The 23,958-nt window shown below is 34.8% G+C and overlaps 1 long non-coding RNA gene and 1 pseudogene across 1 annotated transcript in view; one reads left to right on the top strand and one right to left on the bottom strand.

Moving 5' to 3' along the window:
* Positions 1 to 1,429: 1,429 nt before the first annotated feature.
* Positions 1,430 to 2,047, bottom strand: LOC147514773 (secreted RxLR effector protein 161 pseudogene; annotated as a pseudogene).
* A 7,032-nt stretch (positions 2,048 to 9,079) lies between these two features.
* LOC147514774 (uncharacterized) overlaps positions 9,080 to 23,958 on the top strand; it is a 29,666-nt gene continuing 14,787 nt past the window's right edge. Inside the window, exons 1-2 of the long non-coding RNA XR_015213282.1 lie at positions 9,080 to 9,342; positions 11,530 to 11,654. This is a non-coding gene — a long non-coding RNA (uncharacterized LOC147514774). The remainder of the gene's footprint in view (positions 9,343 to 11,529; positions 11,655 to 23,958) is intronic.

Below are 23,958 nucleotides of genomic sequence, written 5' to 3' on the forward strand. Positions count from 1 at the left end.
TCAAAGAGATCATGTCATGCAGAACCGGGTAGTATCCCGAAAGTTCTAACCGATAACTACTGAAAAGCAATGTTCAAACTATAGAAATACGAAAATGTTAGCTTCAAACAAATGGGATACGGGTTAGTGAATACTTTGAATTTCAGCTTTTAATCTTTTTTAATCATATTCTTTTCGAATTGCTTTTTTTTCTAATATTTTAGATGTATCTGTGAGGATTTCTCCCATACCCGAATACATGTCAATCAATAAAGAAAACCAAATAATAATAGGACATACCGAAGCCATAAGCGTTGATCAAGCAAGTCCTATAAGCGGCCGAAATGAACGTTGTTGTCTTCCACTCCAAAACCCTTCTTGTGTTCTCTCACGGTGGATGGAAAACTTATGAGAATCGAATAGGGGTTTGGGGTGGGGACCTCAACTTATATATTATGGGTGTATTTCTATTATAGCCCATCATGATAATAGAAATACGCTTTTAAGCCCAAAAGTATCTGCACATATCGTTAAGCCCATACTCACTTTATACACGCGTGTCATGACTTGACACGTGTGGTTTGAGACATGTAAATGACTTCGGTCATGTTACTTTAAGATCCGCAGTTTAGTGAGTCTTCTCAATGTCACTTTCGGGCGTAGTTCGACAATTAACAATTGTGTAATGTGTATGATCTATGTAGGTACACCTTAAAGAGAAAAGTTCTAACAATCTCCCACTTGTACCACATAGGTCATAACCTGATATTAAACAATGTTGACCTTAAGAGCTCTAAATTTTATTGTCGAAATAATGAGTGACGCCTCAAAAACACAATCTGGTCCATTGAAAATAAAAATATAGGATCACAAATGTATCTTGCCACATTTAGCATGACTAGACCCATCCTGTGGTCACAATACTAATATCTCCAACGACATAGATTAAGTATGGATGTGTAGCATGAAAATAACATGTAATGTGATCCCTAACATGTTCATTTTCAACCGGTCCAACCTTATGATTTATAATGATTTCTTTATTCTACTTAATCAAACTTTATATGTGCAACCATAAATGAATAAGTAGATAACTTTATTTCAAAAAATAATCATCAATAGTAAACAAAAAAATTAATACAAACTCCCACTAAAAGGAAACATCGGAAGGACTAACCACCCCCCATAATGAGCTACATGCTCCTTAAATGCCTTAGGTGGTAAGCCCTTAGTTAGCGGATCGACTATCCGGAGATTTGTATTAACATACTCAATTGTCATATGATGATCTTTAACCCTCTCTTTCACGACAAAGAAACTTGATGTCAATGTGCCTAGACTTTGACGAACTCTTGTTGTTCTTGGAATAAAGTTCTCAAGGCTTTATTATCACAATAAACCGTTAATGGTTTCTCAATGAAACCCATTGCATGAAGCCCGTATGAAATTTCTATACCACTTTTACTTGATTTGATGCTTCAAAACAAGCAATAAATTCTGCTTCCATAGTGGAGGAGGCTATTAGTGTTTGTTTGACACTTTTCCATGATCTGACACCTCCGGCTAACATGAAAACATAACCAGGGCGTGGATTTTCTACTATCCAAGCAACCAAAGAAAAATCTGAATCCGAATACCCAATCAACTCAAAATGATCGGTTTTTCGGTATGTGAGCATAAAATCTTTTGTCCTTTGCAAATACCGCATCACCTTTTTAGCCGCTTTCCAATTATCCATTCCTGGATTACTTAAGTATCTACCTAGCATTCCAACTACGTACGCAATATCTGGACGCGTACAAACTTGAGCATACATAAGACTCCCTACTATTGATGCATAAGGAATATCTTGCATTTGTTCTTTCTCTAAATCGTTCTTTGGACATTGAAGCAAACTCAATTTATCACCCTTAGCAATGGGGGCATCACCTAGTGCACAGTTTTGCATGCCAAACCTACTTAGCACCCTTTCAACATAAGCCTTTTGTGATAAGCCTAGAATGCCACGTGATCTATCACGATGAATTTCAATGCCTAGCACAAAAGATGCTTCACCAAGATCTTTCATCTCAAAATTCCTTGAAAGAAATCGGCTTGGTTTCATGCAAAAGGCCTATGTCATCGCTTTCGCTAATAGGATGTTATCAACATATAGCACTAGAAAAATAAATTTACTCCCAATCGATCTTGTGATAAACACATTGATCCACATCATTTTCCTTAAAACCAAAAGAGGAAATGATGTGATCAAACTTTAAATACCACTGACGAGATGCCTGCTTTAAGCCATAGATGGATTTCTTTAATTTACAAACCAAATGTTCAGAGCCTTTGGACTCAAAACCATGAGGTTGCCTCATATAGATAGTAGTCTCCTCAATGTCACCATTCGAAAAAGTATCTTAACATCCATCCGTGTAACTCTAAATCATAATGAGCTACAAATGCCATAATAAGTCTAAAAGAGTCTTTTCGATGAAACCGAGAGAAAGTCTCTTTATAGTCAATGCCTGCCTTTTGAGTAAAGCCTTTTGCAACAAGACGTGCTTTATATCTGTCAATGCTACCTTTTGAGTCTCTTTTGGTTTTGAAAATCCATTTGTTAGCAATGGGTTTGACTCCATTAGGCAACTTCGACAAGATCCCAAACGCCATTGTCTTTCATAGACTTTAACTCCTCTATCATGGCATTCATCCAATCTAAGAAGTGAGCACTTTGTTTGGCTTGAATGAAAGTAGTAGGATCATTTTCCATTCCTATATCAAACTCATGCTCTTGGAGATAGACTATATATTCATCTGAATTAATAGCTTCTCTCTCCGGCTCCCTAGTTGATCTCCTTATTGGCACTTCCAATTGAATTTGTTGAGGTTCTTCTATAATAGCGGGGGCCAACTCGAATATTTAGTTGATCTACAACCGCATCCTGCCCTAATGACGGGTGTGATCAACTCATCTCTCGTGGATATCCATTAAAGGAATATCAACATGCTCTTCTTCAAAAGCAATATTCCGTTGTTGTGTGCTCCCACTATCCTCAACATCCTCAATAAATTTGGCATTATCCGTCTCAATTAGGGTATTGGAAGAGGGCAATAAAACTTGAAACCCTTTGACCTTTCCGAATAACCAATAAAGTAGCAACTAACTGTTCTTGAGTCCAGTTTTCTTTTCATTAGGCCTATATGGCCTAGCCTCACCGGACAACCCCAAATATGTAAATGCCTTATCTTTGGGTTTCTTTCCAGTCCATAATTCATATGGGGTTTTAGTTCTTTGCTTTACTAGGTACTTTCGGTTAAGGATATATACTTGCGATCTTTAAGGCTTCACCCCAAAGAGACTCGGTAAGGTAGAATGACAAATCATACTCCTAACCATGTCCTTTAGAGTCCGATTTAGTCTCTCGGATACACCATTTTGGCGTGGAGTCCCCCGGCATGGTGTATTGAGGAACGATGCCACATTCCTCCAAGTATCTTGCAAATGGTCCCGGATGTTGGCCTTTTCCATCATACCTACCATAGTATTCACCACCACGGTTCGGATCGATAAGCTTTAATTTTCTTAGAATGTTGATTTTCAACTTCGACTTTATAGGCCTTAAATACATCCGGTGATGTGATTTTTCATGAATTAAGTATAGATACCCATAACGAAATAGTCATCTGTAAAACGCGTGATAAAATACCGTTGACCATTCCAAGAAGCCGTGAGGAAATGGACCACAAATATCGGTATATATCAAGTCTAAGACACTTGAACTCCTAGCGGCACCAAACTTCCTTATATTTGTTTGTTTACCCTTTATACATTCAATACAAACTTTAAAGTCTGAAAAATCAAGGGCACCAAGAACTCCATTTGACACAAGCCTTTCAATTCTCTTTTAGAGATATGACCCAAACGCTTGTGCCACAATGTAGAGGAGTTCTCATTAATTAATCTACGCTTAGTACCATAGTTATTAACATGCAAAGTTTCATTTAACCTTAAGTGAGAGGCATCCAAGTCTAACTTGTATAGATTATCAATCAAAGAGCACAGATCCGATAAGATTTGAATTTTTGAAAGAGACTAAATATTCCTTTTCCAACCTAACAAGTATAACCGGTTTGTCCAAACAGAAATAGAAATTAAATTCCGTCTAAAAGGCGGTACATAAACGATCTCATCTAAATCCAAATAAAAACCGGACTCTAATTTTAATCTAAAACTCCAATGGCCTCAACACATGCCTTATTGCCATCACCCATGTAAATGAACCTTTCGGTATCACTTGGCTTATGCTCCTTAGACAACCCCGCATGGAAACACTAATGTGAATAGTTGCTCCCGTATCTATCCACCAAGAATTAGAAGGTACTTCGGCAAGATTTAATTCAGAACAAACAAAACTAAATTCATTACACGCTTGCTTTGCTTTCCACTTTATATACTTTGGACATTCTTTCTTAATGTGACTGCGGGTTTCTTACAAAAAGTAACGTAAAGTAGCCCTAACACGTTTATCTTTAGCATTCACACCGTGGTGTCACATTATCTGCGGTTCCTTTACCCTTATTATTCCATTTTCTTTTCTTAGTGCCCTCGAATTGCCAATAGAGGAAGTGGGCAAGTGAGCACTTTTCTCGTCTTCTCTTGTTTCACCTTTCCTCTTCTTGCACACACCGAGCAATGAGCTCATTAAGAGTCCATTTCTCCCTTTGAGTATTATAATTGATCTTAAAGGGACCAAATTGTCTTGAGAAGAGAAATAAGAATGAGGTGCACAAGGGAGATCATCGAGAACTCCAACTTTAGTGCCCTCATTTTGGCAACAAGATTAGATATTTCCATAATGTACTCTCTAACATTTCCTTTGCCAAGATATACGCATGGTGACAAGTTTGCTAAGAAGCGTACTTGCCTCCACCTTTTCCGATGCAACAAATCGGGTCAACTTGGCTTAGGAATTTCTTGGCATTTTCTTCCTTAGGCATTGCACCACCTAAAAGTTTCAGAAATAGAGTGCTTCATTATACTAAGACTAAAGCGATTGGGCGCTCCCACTTTTAAATAGGTAGCCTTTTCCTCGACTCCCACTATCGGCCTTAAGGTTAGCGGGCTCATCAACACGTAATGCATAATCCAAATCCATACATCCAAGAACGATTAGAACATGCTCTTTCCATTTTGTAAAGTTGGAACCAAGTAAGAACCGGAATACTAGTTAAATTGGCGGATATAGAAGATGTATTCACTGAACATGATACAAAAGATAACTCACATTAATACATATGCCATTTTCTTTAATGCATAGACAATAATAAGTCAGAATATTATCATGCATTCATTAGTCTAAATGAAAAATAATAATCAAATAGACAAATGACAAGAAAGAAAAACATTTATAAAACTTTAGTAGGGGCCTTAATGAGAAACCTAACACACCGCTATAATTCAAGTCTTTGGACAAGCATTTAACGTGTAAGTGGTTTTCCTAAACACATAAGGCTAATCGACATATGTAAAACAAAGTTAGGCTTGGCCAAACAATAAGTCTTCCTTAGGGCCGACTATTGAATGCATAAGTAACTCCTAAAATTATTTTTACATATATTAATTACCTTATACCGTCACTAATCCGGCCAAAAGTAATAAACTTCCTTTGGGCGATTATTACCGGCATGGATTAAGACGCAACCATATACAATCTAATCAACTTTACCATTAAACCCAAATAAATTTTCCATGAAAGAGGCCACTTAGGCAGCCGTGATCACGTTGAACTTACCCAAATTTCATGGTTTAGATTGCTAATTTTCAAATGTTTGGAACATGCTATTATTCAATTCTATTAATTAACATGATAATAGTAGAAAAAAAGAAAATTCCAATAGCAAACTTAAGAAATCCAAACATGATCAAACTGAAATTTAAGTTCGCCTACTTTATTGGGCTCGAAAAACTCTTCGATTTGACTATTCAACCGCCAAAACGGACTTAAATTGAGTTATATACAACTGAAATAAGGTAATTGGGCCCAAAAAATACCAAATAGGCCCAAAACCGGGTCAAACTAGGTCCATTCAGCATGAGTAGGACCCGGTCAGCACAAGTCAAACTTTGTTTGCAAAGTCAGACTTGGCATACATGGGTCAGACCCAAGCCTAATATAGTTTATGGGTCGAGATGGACTTTGGGCTATGGGGCAGACTTTAATAAAACACAATCTCTCTTTTAGTGGGCTTTAATATAAAACAAAAAAGGCCCAAAAAAAAATTTGTGTTTGGATCGGTTTTAAAACTCAAAATTTTGGATCAGTTTTAAAACTCAAAATTTGGGATTGACGAGTTGACTCAAGGACAACTCATCGTCACCTTCCTCGAGTCTGAAGCAGTAATGTAAAACAAACCCTTGATGCTTCGGCAACCTTACTGCCACCCCTGAACGCCACAACCAGATGATGCAAACACAAATCCAACCGTACAGATGTAATCTAGAGTTTAGTACGACCCTACCCACCAAATTTCAGCACAATCCAAAGATAGATTACAAAGATCTATGGATTTAAAGTCGAGAAAAACGAGTTTTTAACGGATTAGCGGCAACGAATCAAAGGTATATTAATCGAAATCCATCATCCACCTTATGAACATGATTCTTGGATAACGAAGTTGCGACCCTATGAAAACCTTTTACCGGAACAGATTCGGTGATCCGATAAAAAACGAAAAAAAAATATATTTCGCAAACTTAACCGCATAACTAAAAAAATTCGATTTTTACTCAATGTTACACACGATAATTAAATTAAACTGTATGTTTTCTTCATGATTAACATCTGCGCGACCGATACCAATTGTGAGGATTTCTCCAATACCCGAATACATGTCAATCAATAAAGAAAACCAAATAATAATAGGACATACCCGAAGCCATAAGCGTTGATCAAGCAAGTCCTATAAGCGATGCGAACGTTGTTGTCTTCCACTCCAAAACCCTTCTGTTCTCTACGATTGGATGGAAAACTTATGAGAATCGAGAATAGGATTTGGGGTGGGGACCTCAACTTATATATTATGGGTGTATTTATTATAGCGGTATCATGATAATAAATACGCTTAAGCCCAAAAAAGTATCTGCGCATATCGTTAAGCCCATACTCATTTTATACACGCGTGTCATGACTTGACACGCTGGTTTTTGAGACATGTAAATGACTCAGTCATGTTACTTTATGATCACAGTTTAGTGAGTCTTCTCAATGTCACTCAGACGTAGTTCGACAATTAACAATTGTGTAATGTGTATGATCTATGTAGGTACACCTTAAAGAGAAAAGTTCTAACAGTATCTTCTCTATATTATCTTCCCCTTGAGTAAATCTCGATGAGTAGAATTCTTTGGTTGAAATGATTTGGCAAAATGATGTCCAGATGTAGTTCTGTACTGGTTTTGCACATCATGACTACAACTACTTTGACCATGTTAGTATCTTATAGCGCTATCTATCGTACATGACTTTAGTAGCAGTAATAGCTTGAGGGAGTAATGTAGGACAAGAAGGACACTAAACATCGCTGGTAGGATTTGGTGTAGGATGAAAGAAGGGGATACTAACATTACTTGATTCGATTTTGCTGTGATACCAATTAATTACCTTATTAATTATGAATTGGCCAATTAATTTATCGATGGTACAGTATAGCTTAATTCTCCCTAATCTATTCTTAATTTTCTATAACCTCCCCAAATCCCAATTTAATCACCGAATCCAAAATTACCAAAAAGAAAATTAAGAAAAGAAAAGGCATAGGGCGTCTCTTCTTCAACTCCTCTCTCGCTTCCTCCTTCATCCAATCAAAACAAGAGGAAGAAAGAAGATGTTCATTACCCACGTTTTCTCTGTCAAGCAAATTCGGCCTGGTAACAACAAGCTACAGAGAAACCACCAGTAAACACCGATCAACAAACACCCACTCTTCTCCACCGATCCAAAAACCAAATCCCCAATGAAGCAACAAAGTTCCATATTGTAAACAATTATTCGTCCTTACTATTGTCGTCTCAAAAACTCCAAACAAATTAATCGAAAGAAGCAAAAATAAATTACCAACAACTTTTTTAATTTCTTCTTTTGGTGTTGATGTTGATTATTTTGTTGTTGTTGCTGTTAAATTAGTTGTTGTTGATTATTCTTCTGTTCCACAAAAAAATCGATCTTACTTGATTTTTGTTCTTACCACATTGATAAACCAAAATCGAAAGAAGGTAATTTTTTAAATGATAAGTGTATAGTATCAATATTCCAATATTATATTGATTTTTTTTTTTTTTTCTGAAAAATTAGTTCAACGTCTGCTAAACAAATTATAATGATTTAGGTTCAATGAAATAAGAAATGGGTAACATGATTTTTAATGCTGAGAAGAGGAGTTGTGTTGGTAATTTTAACAGCCTCGCAGTTGCACTCATATTCTCCTGTGTTGGTTTGTTCCTTTGTTTTTGTGTTAGTTACTTCTGACAACTTTCACACTTCGGTGTAAGTAGTTACTATGAATTCCCATTTTGGTTACTTTAATTTTTATAATCATGTATGGTCTATAGTGTTTTGCAACAGCTTTGATCAAGTTTAGTTACAATGCTTTGTAGGAAAGGAAAACTTCGCTTACCAACTTCTTAGACACTCAATAAATATTTATTTTTAGTGGACCCTTGTATAAATAGTTAGCTCAATCCAAATGCACCTCATAAAGTTTTCCTACCCTATGAAACTGCTAACATCAGCATCAGCACTAGAGATTAACTTTTTCAAGCCTATCTTGCCAAACTCTGAGAAAAGTGGAGAAACCGTGAGTCGTGCTCTTAGAGAATTTGTTATGCTTTCCCATTTTAGCACTTCCAGGTCAAGTGCTTACACCCTATAATAGAGCAAGTAATAAATAATATTTGAATTTTTGTGTGAAAGTTTCACGTACGGAATCAATTTTGTCTATGATCTTTACTAAATAACATTTTCCTATTTGATGCTTTATTCAAAGAACACTATAGCGGTTTCTTAAGTCGTACACTACCTCTAGCAACTTTCGTAGAATTAGTGGCAATTTTGATTCTACTAATGCATTGGTTCAAGCCAACTCTTAATCCATTTTCTTCAGGCTTTAGCTCTTGGCACATAGGCCATAGCCTTATTTTAAAGCTTTCCTTTACTAAGAATTGTTAGAATTCAACTAAGAGTGGTTGTTAAATCAATTTTCTTCCGTTTTGTGTTTTACTAATTGTGTTTCCCTTATTTCATTTATTGTTTGATGTTAGGATTGCCTACTAAAGTCGCCTATTCTCGAGATCTTTATTCCAAGAAATATGCCCAATACTTGGTATGCATATTCCATTCTCTTTGTAGATAAATATGCTCTTTTTATTCTTATCAAAATCGCTTTAAATTTTTCAAGACATTCGATAGTTGTTTTTAAAAGTTTCAACTATAGATTTCACCTTATAGGAATGTTTGGTCGTTAAATGGCTTTTTGTTATTTCTTTCATTATTGGTATCTTACCATGAAATATATTGTTTGTTTTAGGGGTTTAATTTGGTACCATGGTGCTTCAATGGTATTTAGGTGCGGTTACTGCTAGAGATTAGATGCCGTTTTAAAGTTATGCCCCTGTTTCATTTTTTTTTTTTCCATTTTTTCTTTTTTAAATTATTGTTTCATTTTTTCCATGGGAATAGAACCGTTGAGCTCAATTTCAATGGGATTCGTCAAAGGGGCCACAGTTGAAGTCTTTTATAGGGAGCATAGTTTAAGCATTTGGTTTCTCCACTCTCTAGAACCACCTATCACAAATTCGTATTTTTTTTCCCCAACAAAAATAAACAAATCATGATTTGGGTGTCATGAGTGGCTATGGATACCCTATCAGTACCAATGGAAAGAAGTGTAATTTAATTGAAGGTAAGTATACGCAGGGGAGTCATTATTGTATGAGCCACTACCTAGACACATTAGAAACATGCCTCGAAAGACCTTCATTACATGTTTTCACTACTACTTTCTTTATCACATATTTTTCAAATGTTCGCTATTAAATTTGCCCTTTAAACTCTAATTGTTTAGTTGCAAATTGATTCATTTCATGCTATGGTTGCATAACTTTATTGAGTACCCAAACACACACTAGCCGATGAGTTATATTCATCCCCTTTCAACGTATTTCCTGCCTAAACCAGTCCTTCCGAAGATAGTAGTGTAAGGTCATAGAGATGATGGTGGTGACGGCTAAGGGTGGATTTACGACTGATGCAATAGAAAAAACTATAGAGTGGTTAGATATTGTGAATAAGATTCAAACATGAGGTACCATTCTACGTGAAAACATCCATATAAAGAAAAAGAAAACTAATATTATTTGTATCTCTAAAACAAGCAGTCTTTTACTTACACTGAGAAACAAACTGGAGGTGAAAAGTCGGAACATTTTTGTTGATTCTTCTACAGTACTTGAATTTGTTGGTGGGTAAGGGTTCTTGACTATTACTTTATATCTATCTTTGTTCCTTCCACATATATTATCTACTATGGATATGGAACTTATGGCTTTTGGATCAAAGAGAACCTCTAATTCTGAATAAGTTAAATCAAAACGGAATTGCCTCACTCCTTTCAAATTGCCAAGCATGCCTTCTAAAATCTGCAAATCCATTTCAGTGCATATTCCAGATACTCCTAATATTATTCTCATTCCCCCATTCATCTTCGTACAAAAGAACCTTCAAAACCAGCATCTTCAATTGCATCAACAATCTCTTCCTTACTAATTGAAGTAGGTTTATATTCGACTTCCCCCAATGACGTAGATAAGGCAACAACTGGACTTTTGACACCGGCAAGTTTTCTCAAAATACCTTCGACAGAGTTTACACATACTGCACAGGTCGTACCCCCTATCCTAACATGTCCTGTTAATGTACCCTATGATTTCGGTTGAATAGAATCAGATTAAAAAAGCACCTCTCAATCAAACCCCCGTGATCCTCAATTGCAAGTTTGATATCCTCTCCCCGCATAAAAAATAGTTAGCAAACAGGCAATACAAAACTTTTAGCTTGAGGAAAGAAACCTATGAATCATCGAAGGCCATTTACCACTTTAATATTGTATGTTAGTTGTTTGTACTAATTAAAATATAATAAAATAGATACCGTGGTTGACAAAAATGTACAATATAGAACTTAAGCATCATATCCTTTTAGTTTGATGTTAAACCTATGTTGCATTGACATGGACACATGTGTCCACACTTCGAATCCGTGTCAGCACTGACACGGATTCAGAGTGTCTAACACGGCGAAATATAAAAAACTGAGGTTTAAAAACTTCTTATATATATATCTGATTGTCATTGCCTAAAATCTTCATTGCATGATAAAACAAAGTGAATTGATTTGAACCTGTCCAAGACAAAACTAGCTCTCCATGGTTTTTCTTTTAAGGATTTTGCTTTGGTTTGATATATTAGCACAATTGGTTAATGTGGGTTTTATTTGCTAGTGTATTTTTCAGATCGATAAGGTAGTGCAATGTCACTTGGCAGTTGGCACCAATAACAATTGAGGCAGCATTGACGAGACAAGTGGCTGCCATTATTGTCAGTCCCCCTTATACTTGCTTTTTTTCATTGGTTTCAGGTATATATCGTCCTTGCTCTTTATTCCTTATGCACATTTGTCTGTTAAGAAGCTAGGTTGTAAGCGTCCTCTAAATATTGGTTCATTGTGACTTTAGACCTAAGGCTTATAGAGTATTGGTACATTTGTAAGTCGTTATTCCTTTGACTATTCGTTTCGAAATCAAAGTATCTTATTTTACAAGTATAAAATAACTGAGGTTAATTACTATCCTAATTTGATATTCAATACAAAATAAGTCATTACTATTAACTAATTTATTAGATGGTAAATAAGGTTAATTACATAAAATCAAGATAAGCAAATAGTTAATGAAACACGAAAAAACTAAATATTTAGATATTTAGTATTTGCTTAAACCTATCGACTTTGTTTCAGGATCAAAAAAAGAGAACACATCAATTTCTATCATTTTTAATGGTGTTGAATAACTAAGAATTGATAAGTTGTGAAGTATGCTTTCGGGATTGGTTTTTCTTATGAAATCTTAGTTATTTAGCTTAGATTAAAATCATCATACCGGTAAGTTCAATCAAATTAAGAAAGAATGAATTTAGTTTGTGATTCCTCTTTACGTTCCTCGCTTATCTACACCGTTTCTGGATGCCCATTTCCTTCATGGATCTAGGAGTAAGTCTTACTTAATAATGGCTAGCGGGATTTTGCATTCAATCAGAGTTGCCTTAGTTGGTTTCTAAAGGGAAGGGAAGGTACTCAAGACTCTTTATAGCCGTTTATGCCCTTATTTGGCTTCAAGAAGCATTCCTTAATACGAGTAAAACAAGCTCACAAGCTAATGACTTCGAAAGTTTGATGACCTTGACATTTTCAGAATTTTATAGAAAAGAACTTGGGGTTTGGCAATCAGGGTTTGGTTACTTCAATCTTTTTAGGTGGAATAAACATTTGATGTATTGGTCTAGAACATGCTAGGCAAATAATTTGCCAAATGCGACTGAATTAAGATTTGAAAGAAATCTTAATTTTTATTTGCTTGGTCGGTGGCAAATAAGAGTAGGATGGTGGGATGATGAATGAAGTTTTAGTACTTTTGGATAATTGTCATTTTGTGCTCTTTCTTTTCTTTCTGTGAATGTGGGAGAGCGTTAGTTCATGTGTTTTTCCAGTTCCTACTCTCAAAAGGCAATTTTTTTTTTCTTGTGTTTTACAATTCCAGTTCTAAAAGTGGCAATTTTTAAAGATTATTTAGTCATCACTTTGTGAGGCAGGTCGGTGATCATATTTTAACGCTTTTCTAAAGTCATCTTCTATTTTTGGATATCTATCTATTATTAGGGTGTAGTTTCATAATGTTTTTGCAATCCGCTCTCAAAGGCTAATATGAACTGTAAGACATAATTTCATTAAACAATTTTTTTTTTTTTTTTACCGCGGTATTACGCTCATATAGTCTTCAATATGATTTTCTTTTGTTATCCACGTTTGATTTTCAATGTCGAGATTCTACTTTTGAGATGTATGTTTATTTATTGGTGTCTTATAACTTTATTATAATTTTGTTAAGCTACCATTGTATCATGTAGAAAAATACAGGTTATGATTTTATTTTTATGTTTGAGTAAGTTTAATTATTAGTGTGTTGAGATTGACTTTACTTATTAATTTGTGGCATGTATTGTATACCGGTGACGGTTATTGGATTTGCGTATGTTGGATTCCAAGCTTATGATTTGGCTTATGATTTGAAATGGATTTTAACCTACCTACGAACAGCAAAGGCAGGGTTGATATCAACAAATTAATGGGTGTGGGTTGTCTTTCCCAATTACCAAAAAGGTATATGTTAAATGATTGATGCTCCCCTACTATATATTTCCTACTATATATGTTTGGTGCTAAGTACTAGATGCATGCTTACCACATTTGTGTCTATTGAATATAAGAGAATTGAACCAAGGTGGTCTGTCATGGGTGTTTCATGCTTGCTTATCAAAAGTTAGAATGTGTATTCAATTTTTTTCATTGTTGAATCTATTGAGAGAAGAATGTTGTAAATCAGATTATTCAATAGAACTGAGAAGAAGATAATAGTTTGGTTAATAATCTAGGTAGAACATGTGTTCACGAAAGTATCCATACTTAAGTTCTTATTTGTATAATTTCATTTTGTTGTTTGTTGAATTTTTTTTAGGACAACTGTTTAGTAGCCTATTTAATCTCATGTGCAGTCTTAGGCTGTGCTAAATTTTAGGTATTCTATATTCATGATACTTTATTGTTCTATCTATATGGGATTATTGGACGTGTTAAATTTTTCTTGGTTGGTAACTTGGTTCTTTAAAGTACTTTGAGCTGAATTGGTCGTGTTTTACGATGTAGCCTGGTAATATATTTTTTGCTCTACTTTTCATATTTGTTTGGGCTATGTTATATTTGTTTAGTATGCTCAATTTTGGTTTTAACCACTTTATTTGTCATTTTGTCGGGGTATATAAGAATATGGGTATATCATCTGATTGGATATATGTAATAATTCATTGGCATAATGTTACTAAATAATGATACATGTTTACTTCTCACAGTCCTTGATCAAATTTCAATGGCATGGGAGCCATGTTACCATGATAATTCCACTGAGCACGTTCTCCACAGGTCCTCTGTGTTTTCTTGGTGGTTTCAAACGGATGTCACCAAATAGAAGTTAGACCCAATGGGACCAAATAAATATCAATTCCTTTTCATAATTGATTTATTTTCTTAAAACATTGTCATTTATGACCAACATTCCTCATATTGTCGTTCTAAAGGTTAAATTAAGCTTGGATATTGAATGATGATGACTCCGTTAGCAGAGCTACTAAGGGGAATATATAAATGGTTGGCTATGGATAGTTAGGAAAATACTTACGTAAGGTAATTACATCAATTAACTGGGCAACCTTATGTCTTTTTATTTTAATAGGTTTTAATTTGTGAATTAGGATGTGATTCTATGCACATTCGATCCATGATATTAACTCATTATCTTTGTTCTGATCCGGCCGGCCTTTAGTAGTAGAGTATCTTCTTCTTTGAAGCTACTATTTTAGCATATTGTTCATGATTGCTTAGAACCTTCTTACCATTTTATTTCTATGCAATTTTAAAAGTTGGAGTTCTGTATCATAGCATATTGTTAGAAGCTTCTTACAATTTTATTTCTATGCAATTTTAAAAGTTGGGGTTTTGTTTTTTCTTTTTCTTTTTCTTTTTCCTTTTAAAAAAAAAATTGGTATTTGGACTCAAGTTTGTGTAGATTGTTTAATTTCGTTGGCACTCATAAGCCACGTTATTATCCATGAGCATGGTTTTCAACACGTAAAAAATTATATAATGAGACGAGATTAACAAATTATGGAGGCAACTGGAGGATATGAACATAAGCTGTTGAGGTACAGTCATGAATTATCAATGTAAGTTCTATCAATAAAATTTACCAAATATTTGTAGGGAGACATATTTATAATCTACTTTCATTATATTGTAGTAACAACAACCTTCTTGAATTGCTATTAATAATATTTCTTTGTAGAAGGCTTCCTCTAAAAATGGGCACTTCTCCTCTTTAAGTCGGAGAAAGCTTTTAGAAAACCTATCAAGAGCTGATCAACGCAATAATGAGTGCATATGATGCTTTTAATTTGTTTTGATTCCAATTGGAGGTGGAAAGAGCCTTACTTACCATGTAACATCAATGGTTTAGAACATCTTTATAGAATTGCTAATTAGGATTATATTCAAAGAACAGTGAAATATTTTGGAAAATTTGTTTATATAGATAATTAATTAACTTGCAGTTCAATTTTATTTTATATTTTGTTTAATAAATAATACTCACGACCAAGGACACGCATTATGGGCCAAAGTTTGGACTTTCGTAAAATACATACATAATTAGAAGACTTTAGGTTTTTCACGTTGTTCAATACATTTTTTTTGCTAGATAATGATATTCGTTTCACAATAAACCCCACATACATTGATAAATAGTACCGGATAAATAATAGTTCGATTAATAGGAATTTTATCGCTCCAATTCGCTGATTCTTCTTCCATCACAACTTAACGATTTAGCATGTAAGTGCAAGTTTATACATGAACAAAAAGTTGGGCTTTTTCAAAAAATAAACAATGAGGCCCAAACAACTTTAAAAGTTTAACAGATTAATGGACTATGGGCCAAAGTTTGGTCTTTCGTAAAATACATATATAATTAGAAGACTATGGGTTTTTCACATTGTTCGTACATTTTTTTTTGCTAGATACGTTGTTCGTTTTCACTATCAACTCCACATACGTTGATAAATAGTAGCAAATAAATAATAGTTCGGTTAATAATAATTTTATCGTTCCAATGCGTTGATTCTTCTTCCATCACAACTTGACGATTTAGTATGTAAGTGCAAGTTTATACATAAACAAAAAGTTCTTAATAAATAATACTCTGACCAAGGACACGACTATGGGCCACAGTTTGGGCATTTGTAAATATACATACATAATTGAAAGACTTTGGGCAAGTTTATACATGAACAAAAATTCTTAATAAATAATACTCACCAAGGATAATGACTATGGGCCAAAGTTTGGGCTTTAAGAAAATACATACATAATTAGAAGACTTTGGGCTTTTCAAGAATGCAGATTATCTTTCAAACCGTTGATCATGAAACGGTATGGGAAAGACAGTTTGAAGAAAAATGATAACGCTGTCAAAAATCTGGTGGAACAACTAACAAAATATCATATTTAATCATAGAATGAATGGGTTTCCGCTTATTTCTTCACTTCTAATTCTAATCTCACCAATTATTCTTCTTCTTCCAACTATTTATTATTCTTAATTCACATACATCATATATAAAGATTATCTTCAAAGCATATTGTAGTACAAAACACTTCCTCCTCTTGCTAAGGTTTGCCTACATCGTAATATAAAATATAACACAAAATGTTGCACAATGTAGCAACTACCACGAGCATGTTAATTTTTTTTTTCTTAATAAGGTGCATTGTAACTCAAATGTGGCGTTCAAATATGTAGTTTCTTTCCTTTACTAAAGTTGAAAAAGTGCTACGTTCATTAGAAAGAATGAAGTAATAGTCTTTAATATCGAACTCTGATATACCACATTCGGAATTCAAATGTAAATGAAGTCGATCGCCCTCAATGTCCTCAATTACATGGTGGCTCGGGAAGCAAAATTAGGAAATGACCCCGAATTCAAAAAGAAGTACTCGAGTCATTGTTCTTAAATCGAGATCATGCGAAGAAGGTTATAAAGCTGAGAACTCAATTTGCAAAAGTTTACAAGCCGATCAAGTTCATTATTCATAATAAGAGCTTATTCAATGGCTATGTCGATATCCAATTGCCTTATTTTTGTCCAGAAAAATTATTGTTTTATTGCATAATTACTTGAATGCAAAAACTAATGTAGTATTTTTCCTATAATCCTTGGAGTATCTAACTTCATAATACAAATTATAATAAGTGAGATATATTTGAAATGCCGAAGTTATAAATTATGATTTTCACGTAACTGGACTTACTAAGAAGAAACAAAACATCTCAAAAAAATTCATGGAGTTCACAATTGAATTCATGTGATATCCTCGTCACAATGTGATTGTCGCTATATTATTTCCACTGCAACAACGCTCCCAAACTGCAACATGCTATCATACTATCAATTTTCAAATGTTTAAAATAATTGCTTATTATTCACCACATATGTTTTGAGTCATTAAGAACAATCTATTGCAACAAATGACACACATCAATTACCAGGTTGCATCTTATTTGTTTAATTTGATGTCATATGCTCATTGCCAAATTTGAGATCAACCTATTTGTCGTTCTTTATATTAATAATTAAGTAAATGCTATGGATATTTATCTACTCATAGATAACTCCACATTAATACGTACATGAAAACGATCCCCGTCCGTTGAACGGGCTCAAAAACTAGTGAGAGTAAATAGTAAAGATACTCTCTGTCCTTCTATCTTCTACATACTGCTATATAGTGCTATATTTTTATTCATAAACAAAATGAAAATAGTGTTATATTCATTTTCAATCTCTTATTGTGTTTCAATTTTAGTGGTCGTCATTTTAGTTTTTGTTTCTTTGTTACGAATATGCTGCTAGATTGATAATTTTTTTCAATTAATCCTAGAGCCGAAAGGTTAGAGAGAAAGAGCCTATCACATCATTTTTTTGGCTTGACAAAAGCCTCACATCTGATTTTCGTCTAAGACCTCAATTTGGGTTGAGCCGGCCTGGGTATTGTTGTTGGTTTAACGCTTACCAAACACTTTAGTCACACTCCCACAGTTTTCAACTTTGGTGGAGTAAAACTTCTTGATCAGATTGATCTGATTGAGTATCCTTCATACATTCTTTTGAACTGTCACGGAAGCAGATAATGACATCATATCAATCAGCAAGAACGACATCTTATAGTCTTATACTTTTTTTTGTGAAGGACATCTTATAGTCTTATACTTGTATGGAGGCAGTAGGAACGAAACCCTGATTGAAGTCATGGTGGAAGATTGAAGTTGCTTGAATCTGACGTACTTGTTCTGGAATGACAACAATTACACCAAGAGACAGTATGAAGTTTGTTCTGGAATGACAGCAATTACACCATGAGACAGTGAAGATACTTGTAATTTTGTAAAGGTGTTAGTTAGTTTTTACTGAAAAACCGCGGAAAACTTTGTCATAACTCACAAGTCAGTGTTCTAAAAAATGCTAGGTGGTAGTCAGGCGGTGGAAGAGCGCCTAGTGCCTAGGCCTTCTACGTCTAGGCACTAGACGGTTTTTTTCCCCCTAATATATCTTATAATATATATAGTAATACACACCTATACTACAAGAAATGAAAAAAATCATTTACCATAAATCAAAAAATAAATACAAACAAAGATACTTATTACAAAAATGCATAATAGTTGAAAAATATCGACTTTCATATAAAAACATGCTCTTTTATAGAGGCATATAATTTACATTAGACTTTTGTCTTTAAACTCATTCAAATCTTAAGCCTACACGGGTGTTTAATTTTGACATTTACTTATTCAAAAACTTGATCGACCGCCTTAGAGGTCTGATTAGTCCGCTGCTAGCCCGCCTTAATCGGTCCACCGCTTTTTAAATGACTTAGCTCAGGGCGAAGTCGGTTGGGCACCGCCTAACGCCAAGAGACCGCCTAGGCACCGCCTAGACCGATTTTAGAACACCGCTCATAAGTGTTAAGAATTCGAAGTTTTGGAAAAAGCCCACTCTTTGTTTTGGTTTGGTAAGTGGGATGAGAGTGAATTGAGTGATGGATTCGCGCTGCTGTTTGTGTGTTGGAAACTTAGAGCATCTTTAATGGTGAGACCTCAAAACACCAAATATGTTCAAATTTTACATAAAAATTTGACACCAAACTTCGTTGTTTTGATAAACCGCGCTAGAATAGCCAACGCAGCTTTCTCAAACACCACGCCTTAAAAGCCCACTATTTATCCTTAAAACCCACGCTGTGTTTTCGACACCGCTAGCCATACAATTTAGCCCAAAGCCCATGTTATTTTGAAGCCCACACTGCTTTCAAAACCGCATCGTAAGAGCCCATAATTCAATAAAAGTCCACACGGTGTTCAAAACCACGCTTTTGGATAAACCATGACGTACATTTGATACAACATTGAAGCAAACACCAAATTGAAGCCCGATTTGGTGTTTGGTGTTTTTTTTTTTATGTTTTTTTTTGGTCTTACCATTGAAGATGGTTTTACCAAATTTTCAAGAATTTGGTGTTTGGTATTCATTTGGTCTCACCATTAGGCTCTGTTTGGCCATGTGAAATTCGTAGTACTTGATCGTGTTTAGGTATGGAAAACAAGTGGTGGATACTCCAAAAGTAATTACTTTCTAGAAACTATTTGGTCCCTTTTTTCTTTGGAGTGCCCCTCCCCCAACTCTTCCAATGGAATAAAAATCCCAAAAAAAAAAAAACACACAAAAGTCGACCAAAGAAAACCCATATCAAGAATCTTCAAAAGAAAAACCAAACTTCAATTCAACATAATTTCATGGATGGATCAAAGTGGTGGTCGGTCAATTGGAATGGAGACGCAGAAGAAAAAGCCATAGACGCTTTTTTTTTTTTTTTGCTCCTCATGTTTCGATTTGTAATTTTAATTTGGAAAGGTGAAGAGAGGAATTTGTCAAAGAAAAAATGAGTGGGTGAAGAAGAAGGTGATAACTCAATGAATAAAAAGAGGTTTTCTCTCTCCGTATTTTTCTCATGTATTACGGTCCTTGTTAGCAATTCGATAATGCAAAAATTCGCACATTCCCAAATAATTCAAGAATTATTCGATGGCTATAAAACAATAAGGTCAAATATTAAGTCAAAAATTCGCAATACATCAATTACATGTGTTTAATTAATAATTGTTTTAAAATGTTTGGTTGCAAAATTCAGAAAAAAAGTTTGTGATATTATGTTAGTAAATATTAATAATAGTTGTCATTATTTTTTTTTGAAAGGCAAGCAGATTTTTGAGAGGTCCCTTACCCCCTCGCTTTTGTCATTATTTCTACAACATAACAAACATATTCAAGCAATTTAGCTACCTAAAACATTTAAACCAATTGAACGGTTCATATAGGTACTTTCATTTATATGTTATTGGATTGAATTACAGTTAAAACATCAAAATACACACACCATGGCATGACAATTTAAATATTGCCCAAAAGTATAAAAAAGTAGAGTTTTAGATTAATTTATCACTAAGAATGTAAGAGTGGGACTTAAAGTAAGAATGAGGGCATAAAGTACATAAGAAATAACAAAAGCGAATCGGATTTTCATTTTTTTAGCCGAATTTTTGAAAAATTCACCAAAACCATATTATTCGCTTCAAAACCGCATTATTCGCTTCAAGGCAAAAATTAGAATTATTCCGGATCTTCTAAACATTCGAAGTATTATACTTATTGCCCTTCAAAATTCGATTCCTTGAATTATTTTTGGAATAATTCAAAATTGTTAACAAGGATTACGGTATCTCACCTAAACCTAAAGATCCACTATACACGCTTTTTTTCGGTTTCACAATTTACCCGGTTTATTCCTAGTCATTAGTTGTGGCCCTAATTCATAAAATGGACCAGACCAAACACTTCGACCTTGTATACGTGGCCTTATTCCTTCTATAGGTTGGGCAATTCATGTCGCCAAACAGGCCTTTAAAGATGCTCTTAGAATCAAGGCCAAATATTTTGATGTTGGGATATATCGCCTCCTCCCAAAACTGGACATATATCGATATATCGATATATCGGATATATATCCTTGTTGATCGGTCAAAATTTTGTTTTGTATGTCGATATATCGTGAAAATATTATAAATATCGCTGATATATTAATAAAAATCGCTCAAAGATTGGTCAATCAACAATCTATATCGATATATCGGGTCGATATATATCGATATATCAAAAATTCGATAATATATATATATATATAGCTAGGCCTCAAACGGACCTTACTAAAAATACTAAATTTCATGTGTTAGTTTTTCTCTCCTCTTGTATTAAATACTAGTATGCAAACCTTTGCTATGCACCCAGCTTTTAAGTAATCAAACCCATACCGAATACTTCACATTTTTATGCAGAATCACACTACCATAGCTTTTTCAAGATTAGATTCAAGAACCTGCAGGCAGCCCATTGGATGTTAGTGGAGGTAGATTTGCCATCCTCCAAAACACAGCAGAGATAATGTACGTGAGTAATCGCAGTGATCATCCACGTGGAAATCCCCAACATGTAAGAAATCAGAAGTTTCAGATGAGCAAGTGGGTTACGGGCAAAATGTTGTTGGAAGAAGGAATCATTGATGATGACCTTCCGAACCAGAAATCCGAGCTCTTTAATGACGAAAGTACCACAAAGAGCGCCCTCGCGGTACTGCGGCCCCTTCAAGTTATAACATCGTCACAAGCTACAGGAAGAATGGAAAGGGAAAGAAAAAGGGCTCGAGTAGGAAAGGGAAACACAAACAATAGAAATGACAAAGATTGCTATTTGGAATGTGCAAGGGCTTAATGACAATAATAAAGCTAGATATATGAATAATTTTAGAAATGAGAATAAATTGTGCATTTTGGTATGTTGAAACAAAAGTCAAGATTGAGAAGTTCCGTGCTCTTAACAACATCTCGCCGCCTCTTCACGGGCCTTTGTTCATAACTATACTAGTAATTCAAGTGGTCAAGTATGGCTATCATGGATCCCGCATTATTTCCTTGGTGAAAATTATGGAACGGAGCAACTTATTCAAGCAAGGTTGAACTTGTTACCTACTATGAAATCGCTCTTCTTAATCGTGGTATATGCAAAGAACTCAAGTCTTGTGACCGAGATTATGGAGAGATATTTGCTCTATTCACCGACTTGGTGAAAGCGGTGTGTTCTGACTTTAACAATGTATTGTACTCCTTGAACGTATTGGAGGGGAGGGCGGCATGCCCGGAGATGGAGCCTTTTTTCGACTGCCTAGTTCAAGTTGAACTGTATGATATTCAAAGCTACGGGGTTCTACACTTGGACTAACTTTTTCCGTAGTGGTTCAAGATAGATAAAAAATGGTAACCCGCTTGAGCTCGGGTTTTGCCGCTCTTCATTTGTCGATTTTTGCCCCAGCACGCCCGACCACTCACCCATTATTATCTCTATATTGAATAATGTCTACTAACAATAAATATAAATAACACTAAATGCTGCTAACCAAAAAAATGGGCATTCTCAAAACTTAATCTTCCAACGATACTAATAACAACAAACCTATCTCAAGAATTCAAACCTAATTATATTAATACTATGGCACTCATTTTCAATTATGTTAACTTAAAGAAAAGCCCATACCAAACAATAAAAAATAGAAATAGAGATAAATGAAAACTACCTCGATTCTTCAGTCTCGAGCATAGAAGCTAATGCATGAATAAGTTTAGGGATAGATTGAGTTGAGAAGAAATAATCTTGGTCATAAACTCTTGAGCTTTATTAACCAAAACATCTTCTTCAGTTTCAACTTTCTGTTCTTCTTCTTCTGGTTCTGGTGCTGGTATTGCTACTTCTTCTTCCCCTTGATTTTCATCTTCTGTTATTATAGCAGCAGTTAAATAATAGTTAGTAGCAATTCCAACTTCCTTTGGTAACATTCCGGAATGGATTGTCGTTAGATAACAAAATAAGAATATCGATTTTTCGCCAATTTTCGAACCCCATTTAATAAAAAACGCACAAAACAATTTGGGTCTTTGAAAACGATTAAAAACGGGGTATATTCCAATTCAAACCCCAACTAAGGAGGGTTCGAATTGTTTTGATAGGGTTAAAAACGGTATTGCATATCAGCAGTGAATCCTTGTCCTTATTGGAGACGGACTCCTAGTAACCATTCGTTTAGAAAGACCAAACCATTTTGATTTGGCCCACTGCCTTCTATATATACTATGGAGATCTCTTGTTTGTTCACTATCTCTTTTTATTTGTTCAGGAAGACTTTTTAATTAATAAGAAGGTTGGGAAAGAAGAAGAAGAGACAAGGACGATGCAGATATTCGTGACAAGCCTAACACGGGAAACCACTAGTTTTGAAGTCGACAGCAGTGACACCATTTATAAAGTCAAGGCTAAGATTGAAGCCGAGAGAGGTATTCCTCCCCTTTGCAAAACTGATTTTTGTAGATAAACAATTGAAGGTGGGCGTAAAATATTGGAAGATGATCGTACGCTTGCAGAGTACAACATTCGAAACGAGTCGACCGTTCACATGTTTTTGAATTTCGGAAGTGGGCCGAAACCTACTGAAAAGGAAACTGAAACAGAGATGGAGACAGATAAGGAAACCATTGAACAGAAGAAAAGCGTTGTGAGGAGGGCCAGGGCAAATAGGGAGTCTTATATGGTGGACACCTACTGAAAACGAAACTGAAATTGATATGGAGACAACCGAAACCATTGATCATATCAAGATCACGAAGCCGGTTGAGGAGAAGGCCGAGGAAAAAAGTACTCCTTACAGTTTGGTTATATTCCGCGTGGTTTTGAACAGTTCGAATATTACTTATTATTGTTATGAATGTTTTAACTTTCGCATTGTTTTGGTTCTTTGGAACTCAAGTGTTCAGTTCCTTACTTTTGCCCCATTTTATTTACTGCTCCTTAAGTTGTTGACCTCTTTTGTTGATCCTTAGCTTTCATGTGAATTTATCCAGAAG

Source organism: Coptis chinensis, chromosome 2 (assembly GCF_015680905.1).
Source record: "Coptis chinensis isolate HL-2020 chromosome 2, ASM1568090v1, whole genome shotgun sequence".
Classification (NCBI taxonomy): domain Eukaryota; kingdom Viridiplantae; phylum Streptophyta; class Magnoliopsida; order Ranunculales; family Ranunculaceae; genus Coptis; species Coptis chinensis.